This window comes from Amblyomma mixtum, chromosome 10 (genome assembly GCF_055824585.1).
Source record: "Amblyomma mixtum isolate Tamu chromosome 10, ASM5582458v1, whole genome shotgun sequence".
NCBI lineage: Eukaryota > Metazoa > Arthropoda > Arachnida > Ixodida > Ixodidae > Amblyomma > Amblyomma mixtum.
In genome coordinates, this window is record NC_143021.1 from 147,016,882 (window position 1) to 147,029,533 (window position 12,652).

A 12,652-nucleotide genomic window follows, 5' to 3' on the forward strand; every position below is an offset into this window, starting at 1 on the left:
GATGTGCATCGATTGAAATGAAATTTTAAGTCTGTATTGTATATGATAGTCTGATGCCTCATGTAAAATTTCGCACCTGAAACCGGCGCAGTTTTTCCGCAACCGAATTTTGAAGACAAGAGCTCCTCGACGCGAGCTGACGCGAGCGGCACCCACTGATCGAGCAACTTCTACAGGCCACCCTGTTCTGTGACCTCTCTGGCGGGGTGGCGTGTCAAGCTGGTTGGGTGCGCGCTGGTGCTGGCAGTGCAGGGGAAAACTGAAAACAGGTTTTCAGGAAAGTAAATGACGCAGTAATGAACACCCTAACCGCGATGTAAGGGAGGAGTGAAAGAAGAAAGAAAGAGGTCCGTAGCGGAGCTCTCCGGAATTATTTCGACCACCTCTGCAATTTCGCGCCATCTCAACGTGCCTGATGTAATGTTGAAATATACCTGCGCTTAAAAGACTCGGACTGAATGAAAGAGACACACACACAAAGCGCTGGACTTACAACTGAATTTTTTTTCGGGAAACACTGCTCCTTATGCACACCAGCAGCTGATAAAAAATGGAAGATGGTAACACCCGGATGATAAAAATTCGACAACTGTCTCGTCACATGTCCAGTCCTACCTTCCCTTTTGTAAAAATGCCCTTTCCTTTGATAGTAGTGAAAGGGACGTGCTACTCACACATGCAACCCCACTTTCCGCTATACTCATGGCTTCAATTATTTCACGCGCCGTTTGGTCACGGTTCCTGCTTACTATCTTCGTCTCGTTATAGGAAGGTACACATTTACACTCTTGACAATGAACAACCAAATTCCCATCGCCCTTCCGTTCCATGTTCTTCCGATGTTCACGGAGCCGCTCGTTCAAACATCGCCCCGTTTGGCCTACATATGCTTTGCCACATGTAAGCGGCAACCTGTATACCACACCTTCTGCGCATGCGACCATGGGGACTTGGTGTTTCTTTTTACACCACTTAGCTTTTCTTTCTGGGTACGTTACTATTTTGCATAAGTTTTCCAATTTTTCCGGGGCTGAAAAAACGACGTTAGTTTTTACCTTCGAAGCAATTCTTTTAAGATTATGGGACACCCCATGAATGTACGGAATCACCACCGTTTTTTCCTTTTGTTTTGCTCCCTCCTTGCTAGGCACCGTACCCTTTTTGCCAAATTTCTTGAGCATGCTTTTTGCCACCGGCACCAAAACCTGATCCGGATAACCTGCTTCCTTTAGCCTCACCACCTGCTGCTCAAAACTTTCTTTGACTAATTCCGGGCAAGATTTCTTCAACGCATTTTGAAAACATAACCTCACGATTGCCCTCTTCACTAATTTTGAATGTGCAGAGCTGAACGGAAGCAAACCTTTGTTACCTCTAGGATGGTACATCCAAAATGTCCCATCAGGGACATTTATGCAAACTTATGCAAAATAGTAACGTACCCAGAAAGAAAAGCTAAGGGGTGTAAAAAGAAACACCAAGTCCCCATGGTCGCATGCGCAGAAGGTGTGGTATACAGGTTGCCGCTTACATGTGGCAAAGCATATGTAGGCCAAACGGGGCGATGTTTGAACGAGCGGCTCCGTGAACATCGGAAGAACATGGAACGGAAGTGCGATGGGAATTTGGTTGTTCATTGTCAAGAGTGTAAATGTGTACCTTCCTATAACGAGACGAAGATAGTAAGCAGGAACCGTGACCAAACGGCGCGTGAAATAATTGAAGCCATCAGCATAGCGGAAAGTGGGGTTGCATGTGTGAGTAGCACGTCCCTTTCACTACTATCAAAGGAGAGGGCATTTTTACAAAAGGGAAGGTAGGACTGGACATGTGACGAGACAGTTGTCGAATTTTTATCATCCGGGTGTTACCATCTTCCATTTTTTATCAGATGCTGGTGTGCATAAAGAGCAGTGTTTCCCGAATAAAAATTCAGTTGTAAGTCCAGCGCTTTGCTTGTGTGTCTCTTTCTTTCAGTCCGTGTCTTTTAAGCGCAGGTATATTTCAATATGGTAAACCAACTCGCCCAAGAAACCACTCTGCTGATGTAATGTGTACGCCAGAGTGATGGGTCACGGCAACTTCTTTTGTGCTGTGGGGTGCACAAATTCTCTATCTGTGATAGCGGGTGTGATCTAGCGCAGGTTTCCTAGCGATAAGAACCTTCGCGACAAGTTGGTGAGAGCTGTCCGCCGTGTAAACTGGTCTCCGAGGAAGCATTCCCGCTTGTGCTCGGAACATTTCGGCCCAGATTGCTATGAAGTCAGCGTGTACTTCAAAGAGAGCTTTGTACTCGCTAATGCTTCGTTGAACTGGCGCTTGAAGGCATATTCTATGCCAACGTTATTCTAGTACAACCGTCTATAGCAGCGGCCAGCTGAATGAAGCGCGGCTGTCGAGCACCCTAGCGATGACAAGGTGGTCTTCGCATTGTACTTGCGGGGTGCTTTCGACAATGTGACGCATGATATCATCCTCTCCCACCTGTCCCAAGTGAACTGTGGGTACAACACATTCCAATACATTAAGCAATTCCTCACAGATCGGCAATCATATATCCGACTCGAAGACAGTGAACATGGCCCGTACCATTTAGGTACGCGAGGAACTCCACAGGGAGCAGTTCTCTCGCCTCTTCTCTTCAATCTGGCCATGATGAAGCTCCCTACCCTGCTGGGTGAAGTCCCGGGTGTGCAGCATGCCCTGTCGCGGACGACATAACCCTCTGGGCAACACACGGTTCGGTTGGATAAATCTAGGCCAACCTGCAGCAAGCGGCGGCTATTGTGGACGATTATGCACACCGCTGCGGCCTTGAATGCTCCCCGAGCAAATCGGAATTCGTGCACATACGTCCCAATCCAAGGTGCACAACCAAAATTGCCCTCTCCGTGCTTAGTGGCCCGATACCTGACCACGATGAAATCAGAGTATTAGGACTCTACATACAAAAGAACCACAAGATTGACACCACGCTGAACAAACTTCGCAAGGTGGGGGATGAGGTGGGCCGTATGGTCCGCGGGTATCAAACAAACGAGGGGGGTTGCGATGCAAAGGCACCCTGCGGCTGGCCAATGCATTCGTAACCAGTCGAATCCTGTATTCGGCAACGTACCTCCACCTGCGCAAATGCGATGAGAACGCACTCGAAGCGATTCTCCGAAAAATCTATAAGAGAGCTCTCGACCTCCTAATTGCAACATCCAACCAACGTCTCCTCGGCCTGGGGATGACGAACACCTTTGGGGAGCTGCGCGAGGCTCATCTCAGCAATCAATACTTCCGGTTAAGCAAAACACGTGCAGGTAGCCGCCTACTGACCCGCCTCCACATCAATTACACAACCCAAGAGGAGAAGCGGGTATCCATGCCCGAGGCCTGGCGCTTCGCACTAAAGGTTCGCCCCTCCCCAATAACATGACAAAAGATGCCCATGATGGCCGCCGGCTCGCGCGAGCGGAGGCCATTTCCAAGCAGTATGGGGCTCGACGAGGGGTATTTTACACGGACGCGGCCGGTCCACACCAGGGGGGTTGGTACACGGCTGCCGTTGTCCACCAAAACAACCCAGTTCAGGGCCGCACCTTCCGTGCCCCCAACATTACATTGGCGGAGGAAGTTGCTATCGCACTTGCAGCTGCGGATCCAGCGTCCCGAGTCATTATCACCGACTCAAGGGAAGCTTGCCGCAATTTTGAACAGGGCCAAATTCCAGATAGTGCTACACAGATGTGAGTACCGGGATTTCCCAACCCGGCGCACCATCATCTGGGCCCCAGCACATGCGGGGATAGAGGGAAATAAGGTAGCGGACACTACCGCCCGCGCGCTTAACCACCAGGCATCGCCTCTTTCGCCGCCTGATCCGGCTACTGATTTTAATCCCGCTATTACTTTTCGGGAGATCTCTCTCCTGTATCAAAACGCTCACGGCCGATACTCACCCCCCTGTAAAGGCCTGAAGAAGGCAGAGGAGCGTTGCCTACTTCGCCTCTACGCCAATACGGTACTGTGCCGGGCAGTGCTCAAACATTTCAATTCGGCCTTTTCGGGCGAGTGTCCACACTGTAGGGAAGTGTTTGCGGACACGTATAACATGGTGTGGGCATGCCCTGCCAATCCTGCTTTCCCACCCCACCCGAGAGGACTGGGAGGCTGCCCTGCTCGGCTGCTAAACTCTCCAGGACCAACGAGCCCAGGCCGCCGCGGAGGCCACAGGGGTCCTGGACTAGGGATCCCTCCTAGTGAATGTGAGGGCCGGGCCCTTCAGGCACGGTCCAAGCAATACCTCTGTATATAGTATAAATAAATGTTCTGCACCACCACCACCACCGTCAAGAAGAAGCGGTATGTTGGATTGTAGAACTGTAGCTGGCGTGAACTCACTTCCAATAGCTCGCCATCGAGAAAGCTTCGCAGAAAGAACTGTTGGTGATGCATGCCCCTGTAAGGATGTTGTGCATCGCGGCAACGTTCCGGCAGCAGATTCTTTCATCAGGCTGGGTCGGCCGGCACTGGCCACACGAACAGCTGTCGGCGGGAGCATCTCATTAACTTTTGTTCTGACGACTCTGCCACAAATGCATGCACGAGAAATGACTCAAGTAATCACTTCTCCGAGTTCAGACCGCCTCCATGCTGCAGGTGACGCGGCCTGTGGTGTGACTCGGCTGGCTCGGGCGGCGGTGGATCATACCTGAAAGGCGACTCGTCCAGTCCAAAATCGTCGAATGAGTCGTCTTCTAACGACTCGCTGGTCTCGGAAAAGCTTTCCTCCTCGCTTTCAGTCATGTCGACAGCGCGGCTCAGGGTAGTTGTGATATCTTCGGGGACTTCACAGCGCGGCGAACCCTCTCGTGACGTCACAGTCAATACGGCACCTCCTCGGTTTCGGTTTTCCGGTTTCGGTTTCGAGTTCTGCGTTTCTCGATGTTTAAAATTTATTTTACGGTTGCTTTTAAAAACCTTGTATCGTACACATTACAGGAGGTTCTTAGGAACACAAAACAGCCATTAACTTAAAATGCCTGAAAAATCGCCGGAGTTGCCCTTTAAGCCCCAAAAACATTGCTTTTATTTCATAGCTATATTATTCTCATGTGAGAAAATTCACAAAATAAAGCGCGTTTGGTTTTCTTTTTGATCAGCTGACCGGAACGTCTCGTAAATGAAATACACACAAAAGCTCGCGAGAGTTTGTAAATCTAATCTCATAACCACATCTATCCCTCCTCGCTTCTTCAGCCTGGTTGTCATGACAACTGTTTTGCTTTTTAAGTTATCACGTATGGTTCGCCCTTTATCTTCTGCTCCACCAGCAAGAGTAAAATCCAACGGGTCTTAATTGGCCATTGATCGTTCGTCATCCCAAAACACATCCATACACTATTAGAAATGCATTCGGGAAGAACATATTAGTTTAGGACGCTTACAGTCTTCAAAGCACACACCGTGAAATACTCAAGCCTTTTAGCTTTTCGTTTCAGCTGAAAGGCGACCAGTTAGGCTATGAGTTCAACCTGTAAGATCGCATTCACTGCACAAATGTCATCCCACTGCTTGCTAGGCAGCTTTAATGTTTATACTTCATGGCGGCAAAATATAACTGATTAAAATCATGGGGTAATGCAAAGTAGTCAATTACGCGCGTATGCAGCCCTTTTTATTTGACTCTCAGAACTTCAGAGTTTATCTTTGCGCACCTACACGAGATCACTGCCCAAAAGACGGGCCTGGCGAGCACTGCTCTTAATCACTTCCTCCTGGGTTAAAAAGAACCAACTTTCTGCAAGCCAAACGGCGGTTTCAGAACCTTTGTCGGCCAGTTTCTTATCGGTCTACTAGCGGTCTACTTGCTCAGTGGGCAGTATACCTCAAGCGTTACTGTGAAACAGGCCGGGCCGTGCCCGGGCTGGGCTTCACTCCGGAATTCACGGGCCGGGCCCGGCTCGCTAGATCGATAATTAGCGGGCCTGGGCCGGGCCCGGGCTTGAAGCCGCGGGCATGGGCTGGGCTCGGGCTCCAGGTCTCGGGCCCGGGCCGGGCTTTGGCCTCAGTTTGTGGCCCGTGCAGTGCTCTAGCGCGGTGGAGGGCTTGCACATTCTTGGCCGCATGCAAAGGGAAGCCAAGAACTTTGCACTGTGTGACGACAGGAATGAGAGCCAGATACGTGGAGAGAGACGAAGTGGTTGTGTGAGCGCTAGTAGGAGGAATGGTTGAGAAGGAGAAGCTCGGATATCTTAGCAGCAGGAGAGAGGCCAGCGGTGGTGAGGAAGGGGTGGATGAGATCTAGGCCACGTTGCAGGGTGTCCTGTAAGTGACCGGGAGAGCCAGACGAACACCACAGAGTGATGTCATCGGCGTAAAATATATGATGGAGGTCGGGTTTGCCTTACCCGTCAGGGTCAGTGGTTATTGACTCAAGGTGGTATCTCGCCCCTTCCAATCTCCTCGTTTACCTCTCCGAGTGCCACCCCGTCTCCTAATCTTTGTATCCTCCCCCTCCCGACCAACATGCCCCCCCAGCCTGCACGCCGGCCGCCCTCATGCGGCCGCGCAGCACCTTTCCCCTCTCTTCGGTACCCAGGAGGTATCCTACATGGATGTCTCCTTCGTGGCTCCTCGAGGCTCCTCTGCGGCTGCCCCTGTACAATCCCCAACTCCCCGCTCCAGAAACCCACACCAGCGGGCCGTACCTACGCCCTCTGGACGCATTGTCCCTCGAGGTCCTTGCCATTGCGCCGGCCCTACTCTCATTTGCCCTCCTTCCCTCTCTCCAAGAGTGCGCAGTCTATTGAGACTCACAAGCTGCTGTACACCACATAGAGAAACGCGCCCTAACTCCTTCTCTCCAACAGGAGGTCTAACGAGCGGTATCCGCACTGCAGCCTTCCGTCGTTTTCTTCTCCTGGGTTCCTGGGCATTAGGGGATTGGCGGCAGTGAGCTGGCCCGTCAGCTCGCCCGCGACACACTTTTCCGGGCACCGTTGATCCCCTTGGCCAAGCCCTCCGAGAACGGTGGGAGACTCACCCTTCGCCTCACCATAAAAGAGGTGTACCTCGAGCTCCGCCTCGACAAACGCCTTTAGCCTCCCCTTCATCCATCACTCACGGTGCCGGAGTCTCGCGTTCTTCGGCATATCCAGATTAATGCAGTCATTCCCCCTTCCCGCCTCCTTCTCTATCACTATCGATCGGACTCCTCCAGTCCCAACGTCCAATTTATCTATGCGGACCCGGCCCATTGCCTCTCCTATTGCCCGGCTGCTCAGCAGTCGGGTTCCTACCCCCGCCTTCTCTACCCATCACCACCTTGCTCGGCTGGCTTGGCACTGAAGAGGAGGAAGAACAGCGACTTCTGGTCGCAAAGGCGGCCGACATGCTCGGCCCGTAAATTTTGGTCGAATCAATGTATTCTGCTACTACTACTACTATAGCCTTTTATGGAAAAACGTTCAGTTCGAACCAACCTTCATCGAAAAACATTACCGACGATTACGTTACTTCCTAATGCGAAATTTGAGCGCAGCAAAAAGCTGTTTCACCTTTTCGATAGATTGAGGCAAAGAAATCGAGCAACACATGTATGCGCTATCACAGAGTTTTTTTTATTTTTCACACGTATTCCTTTAACAAAGATTCCACTAACAGTTCTTGACAGTCATGAAGGAAGCTTTGTGGTCGGAGAAATAGACTGATATATGTTCGACTTGGTACACCAATGCTTGATTCTCAAAGACGAGATCTATACAAGTGCCGAAGGTCCGCCGGGTCTCCAACAAGCGAGGCGGATTACGAAGCAAGGATGCACTGCGGCTTGCCCATGCTTTCGTAACGAGTAGAATCCTCTACTCAACTCCCTACTTGCACCTGCGCAAACACGATGATGAGCAACTGGAGGTCATCCTGCGGAAAGTCATCAAGCGGGCACTCGATCTCCCGGTCACCACGTCCAACCAGAGACTTCTGGCCTTGGGCGTGGTGAACACATTCCGGGAGCTTCGAGAAGCCCACTTAGTCAACCAATACACGCGTCTTGCACAGACCACGTCCGGTCGCCGCCTCTTGGACCGGCTACACATAAAACACGACTGCCACATTGAGGAAAGGGAGAGAGTGCCAGAACCCTGGAGACGCGCCCTCCGGGTCCGACCCCTTCCCCGCAACATGTCCAAAGAAGACCATAGCGGTCGCCGCCAGGCGCGCGCGGAAGCGTTGGCGCGATACTATGGTAACCAAGAACATGTGTATTACGTAGACGTTGCCGGCCCACACCACGGGGGGTGGTACACGGCCGCAGTCGTACACAACACAAACACAGTTAACGGGCTCACTTTCAAAGCCTACAGCGCAACACACGCGGAGGAGATTGCCATTGCTCTGGCTCTCACGAATCCCAATTCAAAACACATCATCACCGACTCGCGAGGGGCCTGTCGGAACTACGAGTTGGGCTGGGCTCCCCCGCTTGCCTGGCGCATACTGGAATATAGCTGTCGATCTGAAGATCCAACTCCACGCAACCTGATTTGGGCCCCCGGTCACCAGGGACTCCAGGGAAACGAACAGGCCGATCAGGCCGCCCGCGCACTCTCTCCCCGGGCTATCTCCCTGTCCTTGGAAGGGTACTCCCAATCAGACAATCTGGCCATTACATTCAAACAAATCACCGATTACTACAAGGAGGAGCACCGGCGCTACCCGGCCCCTTGTAAGGGTGTGGATCGCGCTGACGAGCGCCTCCTCATCAAAATTCTCACTAACACTGTACTGTGCCCGGCGGTGCTTAAACATTTCAATACATCCTTTGATGGCACGTGCCAGTTCTGTGGGGAGGTGTCTGACACCTTCCACATGGTTTGGGCGTGTCAATCTAACCCATCTATCCCCCCCAACCCCAACCCCACCAGAGAGGACTGGGAGGCGGCCCTGCTCGGCTGTCAAGATCTAAAGAGCCAAAAGGCCTTGGTTCAACGGACGCGGGCGGCGTTGCTTGCCAATGGGGCCCCGGAATAGGGGCTCCACCTAGTACTGTGAGGGGAAAGGGCCAATAGGGCCTACCCCAATCACCTCTCTGTAAAATATTTAATTGCCCATAAATGTTTTTCACCACCATACAAGTGCCTCGCGAGGTTGTCACAGCCGTGGGACGCGTTACGAGCGAGAGGAACGGGATGTTCTCCCGCATAAGTGTTAGGAAATTGCTGTTTGTCTTTATGTCAACATTAAAGTCCCCCACTACTAACATCGGTGTGGATCGATGGACGGTTAATGCGAGTTGCAGGAAGTGCACGACGTCTTTCGTGAGTGCGGTAGGGGCGAAGTAGGCAGCTACTACCAGCAAGCCGTTGGGCAACTTTGCGGCGCACAGTTCGCCAAGTTCATGTGACGTGCCAAACATTTCGACTGGTATTGCAGAGAGACCTGTGCGCAAGTAGATAGCGACTCTCGCCGCTGTGTTGTGGTCTCTGCGAGCACCACAGCAGTATAGGAAATCTATTCGGCTATTCTCAATGTTTTTTGCTGGCTTCAATGGATCGACGGCAGCATTCCATTTATTGGATTGCATTTATTGCATGGTGCAAATATTACAGAATGGCATTCTTCGCTCTTCGGGATCCATCCAGGTTTCAGCAAAGCAAAGTACAGAGGAATGGCGCAGAATGTGATCGTGGTGTACGTCCTTGGCATGTGCGGCAAGGGAGCGTACGTTAAGAATGTGGTTGTGAATGATGAATCAAGTGCTGCCAGCGAATGACGCGTCCATTGGCTGTCTGCGTGTGTTACTGATGTGTGGTTAACATGTTAAGCTTCGCCTGTAAGAGTGGAACGCGACAGCGTCTTGCAACGCTGCCAGGGAGTCCACAGAACGCCATCGCCAATTCGGCTGTACGCCTTGCTGGACGGTAAATTTATTTTTTGAGGAAAGGAAATGTATCTCTCTCGCATATCTGGGTGGACACCTGCACCTCGCCGTAAGGGGAAGGGGGAAGATGGGAGTGAACGAAGACGCCGTATTAGCTAGACGCGCCTTTGTTCATTCCGAACCATTCAGCTGGCATTACGGAGTGGCTAGCGTGCTCGTATCGCACTCCGGAGACCCTGGTTCGATTCCCCAACTCTACCAATTTCGTTCTCGGTTTTATAGATTTATGCGGTCTAACTAGAAAGGTTAATTAGGCTATTTCATATTTACATTATTGCATTTCTATCCATCGTGTTCTGTCATTAACCTGTCAATTGTTGGAACTGTCTAGGATGTTCGACACAACGTATATGAAACGAGCAACGTCTTACTGAGTGGGGAAGTGCGTGGTGGTGGAGGGAACGCGGCTTCGTACTTATCTGTTTTTTTTTCAGCAGCGTCTCCTTCCGCGGACGCTGTTGTCGCTGCGGCGCGCGTCTTTCTTTTCTTTTCTTCTGACCTCTTCATTCTCCTCTATACTAATTAGGCTAATTGATTAATTAAGCAATTAACTAAATTCAGTCCAACTTAGTTGCAGCATCACTATACGATGCCTTTGATTGGTTGCATGGTTACTAGCCAAAGTACAATTGGCCCCATTTGAAATTCGCGCACTGTGACGTCACGAGCATTTCGACCAATTGAAAAGCATGACATTGGGGGCGGAGCTGGTTACGAGGCCGACGCCGACGCCGACGCCGACGCGGAACCCAGGAACGGACGCCAAAGAGCTGCGCTCTAAAACGAGAAAGCCACGAGCACAATACCCTTTAAACAGCAGCTGTACAAACAATTCACTATTATTTGTGCCGCAGTGCATAGCGCTCTAGAGAAGTGTTTTAGGTCTATATTAGGTAGTTCCAGATAAACACCAATTAATGAGAAATGTAATACAGGAAATGCTTTAGTACCACAGGCTTCGGTGAAGACGTACTGAGACATAATGTCTTGCCTTTAAGCTAAAGCGATCAAGTCTCAGCGGAGCGGGTATCATGTAAATGTAGCATCAAAGTATGAGTTGAAAGCAACATCCACAAGTGCATTTTTGAGATTTTATTTTCAACAGAGATCACTACTAAAATAAAATCATACTTCAGAAGCCAGGGATAGTGCAAGCACTGTGAAGCAAATTAAAAGCTGCTATCGAGGCATGTTTTGTTACCTCTGCCATGTTTTTATATGAACATAAGTACTAAGATTGTTTGCAAGATACCGCAGTACTTGGAGAAAACACTCCTGTTGGCGATTCCAAATTTAGGATGGCTACTTCATTTATTTAAAGAACAAGTGCTATGATGTTGACGACAACGGCTAACTGCCACTCAGTGCTCATGGCAGTACAGCGGCTCAAGCTGCAGACAATGGCAGACTTCCGGCAACATCCGCAGTAGTAAGGGAAAGGGAAGCTGCGCATCGAATAGCTGTGTCGAAGAGATTTTGGCTCCCTTCGGAAAATTGTTACTTAATCAAGACGTGCTCCACATGCGTGTCAGTGGTATCTAATCTTTCTAAAAGCACAGTTTTTTCCCGTAACATTTTACTTACAGACGTTACAAATGTTACGCTCCATTAAGAATAATGGCAATAAAAGGAGCACAAGCTGCCTTCCGACGTCATGGATCAGCTCCGATGTTCGAGATAACTGCATGGGACGCTAGCGACGTTGCTTTTAAGTATAATAGATATTTATATCTTTCCTTCAGCCCTGCAAGAGGAAGGAGTTAAGAGTTAACGGAAGGCATAAATGCTATGCCAGATTATTGACGGGATCTCGAGTCATCCCAGAAATCAGCAGCGACTTCCCTCGCTGCACATGTTTTTGAAAGATTGGAAGGCCGGAGTAGTGCAACATACATGAGCACGAGTAAGCGAAAATGCATTGTTTTGATGCCTCTCGAGTCTTTTGGTTTTATCGAATAGATACCCAATAATGTGTTACTGAAGGAAGAGCGGCTTTTTTTGCTACTAAATGTTGTGGGATCGTCACCGCCCGAGTGACGGTGTGCTAATTAGGTGGCACTGCGACCGCATATCGCGGATTCGGGCCAGAGCAAGCTGAGGGCACTGCCAGCGTTTGGTGCACGCCTGCGCACTCGCTCCGAAGGTAGGAAGGCACAGTTATTCCAAAACACAAGCGTTTATTACACAGTAAGCTGAATAACATAACACTGTACTAAAAATCAGGTTCGAAAGTATACGTGAAAAAAGGGTAATACGCCCTCTCACAGCGGCAGATCCTTGCTATATGACTGAATTTGAGAAGGGAAATATCCATTGCCAAAAAGCACTACCTTGCGTCGCTACCTATCAGACCATGCTTTTTATTTTCGGAAGGTTCTTATCTTCCCCTGTGTATATTAATTTCATTTCTTTCGTCCTTCAGCTGCTATGTTTAGTTGTTACCTTATGAAGCCACTCTCTTTAGTACATCTATACATGTCGCGCTTGAAAATCTACACCCTGGTTCATTGATATTTCCACCTTTTCTTGCCAAATTTATTCAGTTCAGATTTCTATACGAGTATATTTTTTGTTGCCGTACACTCTTCTACACTTGAGAAAAATTACCTCCGAGTGAATAAAATACAACCTCTTTACATCCGACACGCCGCGTGCCGTATCCAGGTGGTTGCTTGGGCGAGCGAAGCGTCAACAAGAACGACGACTGAGAGCAGAAGCACGAAG